Source organism: Belonocnema kinseyi, chromosome 9 (genome assembly GCF_010883055.1).
Source record: "Belonocnema kinseyi isolate 2016_QV_RU_SX_M_011 chromosome 9, B_treatae_v1, whole genome shotgun sequence".
Classification (NCBI taxonomy): Eukaryota; Metazoa; Arthropoda; class Insecta; order Hymenoptera; family Cynipidae; genus Belonocnema; species Belonocnema kinseyi.
The window spans coordinates 96,715,901-96,718,857 of NC_046665.1; positions in this window are offsets into that span (position 1 = coordinate 96,715,901).

Genomic DNA, 2,957 nt, shown 5'->3' on the forward strand with positions numbered 1-2,957 from the left:
GGCGCATACTTTGAATAAAATATTTGTTATCATTCTCTTGAAATAAATGTGTTTTTTTCTTGAAAAAATACCGGTTTCATATGTATACACCTGGTACATATCTAATAGATTCAACGCCTTCTGTCTCTTATTTTTTCTCTCCCTGCTTCCTCTTTCTTTTCTTCTTTATCGAGGAATCTGAAATTTGTAAATATTTTTTTACTTTAAATTTCAAAAATGATGTTCTCACTGTTAAATAAATAAAAATTGCACTCTGGCAGATGGACATCTGTTTTCCTTTTATTATTATTTTATTAATGAGGCATTTTGTTACCCTTTGTTACGATAGGGAGGGGGTCTTAATTTATGTACATAATTTTGGCAAATTCCCGAAAACTTTCTCCTGAAGATTATCTTTGTAATTACTTCTGATGTTAAATTTGGCTGATTACTGGTTAAAATAATTTTATGAAGAAACGAGAAAAAATATGCCTCGGCCCGGATTTTTTCTCATTTATTCAGAAAATTATTTTGACCAGTAATCAGCAAAATTTAACATCAGAATTAATTGAATAATTAATTAGCCAGGTCGACGAAATAACATCATTACTTTAGATTATCTTTTTAGTTCTAAATTTTCTTATTTGGTTGAAAATTTAACCATTTTTTAAAGACATCTTTTTTGGTTGTAAATTCAACGGTTTTGTTAAAAATTCGTCTTTTTGAATTAAAAATTCAGCTCTTTTCTGAGAACATTATCTTTTGGTCTTAGAAATTCACCACTTTGATTAACAATTTGTTTATTGACTCCAAAATCTTTATTTGCTGAAAATTTGTGGTTGAAGTTGGAAATTTTAATTATTTGATTTAAATTTCAACAATTTTCTTCAGTCATCCTATTTGACTGAAAATTCAACTATTTTATTGATAACAATTAATAAATTAGTGTCAGTAAAATCCACAGAATATCCTTATATTTTGTGCAGTGTCATTTATAGTTTTGGGTTGAAAATTCAACTGTTATGTAGAAAATTGGTCTTTCTGGCCTAAAAATTAAACAATTGGTTGCATTTTTTTCTTGACAGAATAGTGATAATATTTGAATGATTCTAAAACAAAATTCAGATTGTTCTTTTCGATTGAGACGTGACAAAACGACGCTTGAAGTAAAAAAAAAGAAAGCATAACTACAATGCAGTCGTGATAATTTATGTATTTATAGGTTATATAATTATATGAATTCCCAGAAAAATACATACAAAATATTAATAACTCATAAATAATTATTTTCAATCACGTTTTCAAGAAATTTCTTTTTAAATTGAATGTTTTGTAAAATATATTTTGGTCTTTGGAATTCACTGAAAATAAACTGTTATTAATATAAAATATGTGTTGTATTGTTTTTGCCTGAAATCAAAGTTACACAATTTGTATATATTCTTGTGAATATTTTAATAATTATTTACTTAAGTTACAAGAATTGTTCTTTAATGTAATTTTGAATCATGCGCCAAGTGCGGCCAATGAGCGGTCAGCCCTAACGCAAGCGCAGTAGCTCAGGGTGCCAACATTGGATTATTGGTCCACAGTAGAAACCGGAAAAATAAATCAAATCAGCCGGCAGGAAAAAGTTGGGATATGAAAGCCTCAATAAGGTATTTTCACTTCAACCATCAGCTAACTTCACTTTGTTAAAAGCTGACGGGGAAAAATGGATCAAAGCTTTATTTCTGTAGTATATTTGTAATTAATCATTATTATTATTATTATTTTATTATTTCATTAAATAGTAATTGAAAAATAAAAACTATTTTTTAACTACATTTATATAGACAAAATTTAATTAAAAAAATTTATATAAAAAAAATTTAATTTAATTTAAAACCTTTTACGAAGATGTTAGCAAAATAGGGCAAAAATGAACTGAATCCCATACATTTGGTCCCTTATTTTCCCCTCAGCAATCTACGAAGTGAAGTTAGTTGTTTATTGAAGTGAAAATACCTAATAGGCTTTTATCTTATCAGTTTGAATGTTCCCGCCGCTATATTTGAAACATTGCAATATTTCACGAAACTCCCAATGTTTCATGAAACTTTTCAGCAGGCTAAAGTTTCATGCAAATTTACATCCCTACTCATCGCGAAAAACAAATTCCTGTTTTAATTATACAATTGTATTTACCTTATCTTTCATGTATGACACTAGCCACTGCAAGATTAGATATCTAAGATACCTTTAGACTTCCGCAGAAAATCTAGTGGAAATTTGTTCGAACGACAAGGCATCAATTTCGATGCAGATGGCTACGACTTAGTTTGTACATCCCGGCTTTGGTGGTTTGAATGCCATATGTTACGTCCTACCTTTCGGATCCACCGAATAATATAAAGAATTATTCTTTGATTGGTGGATTCCTTTTCTAGTCGTAAGGTTCGCTGCTGACTGGCGTTGATTTGAAAATCAACTACCGCGGTTATTTAAATCCTTATAATAATCACAGGTGATGAAATTAAGGATCTCGCAAGTTAAATATAAACTTTTTTATTATTATTATTATTAAATTCTATATCTAACTTTACTTAATGTTACATATAAACTATATTCGACGACTACACTAAGTTACGCGGAACTTATACATTTTAGATTCTACTTTCTATATCAAATATTTAATATTTAAGATCTCGAGTGACGCGGGTTCAATGAATATCAACGATTCAAGGATATCTGCCGTTCCTCCCCGAGTCACATATATTTATAACCTTGCATTTTTGGATTACGTGCAAGGGTAGCATTAGAGTAGGGGAGTCAAGTGCAAACCCTTGACGTTGAGACTGACCAATAGGAGCCCGCTAACGAATGCCGTAACGTATTAAGCTGACCACGTAGGCCCCGGCGTACGTAACTTTTAATAAGGCTACATTTTCATGTATACCATTTTATCTTATTAGGTATATTAAGAAAATTATTTTATC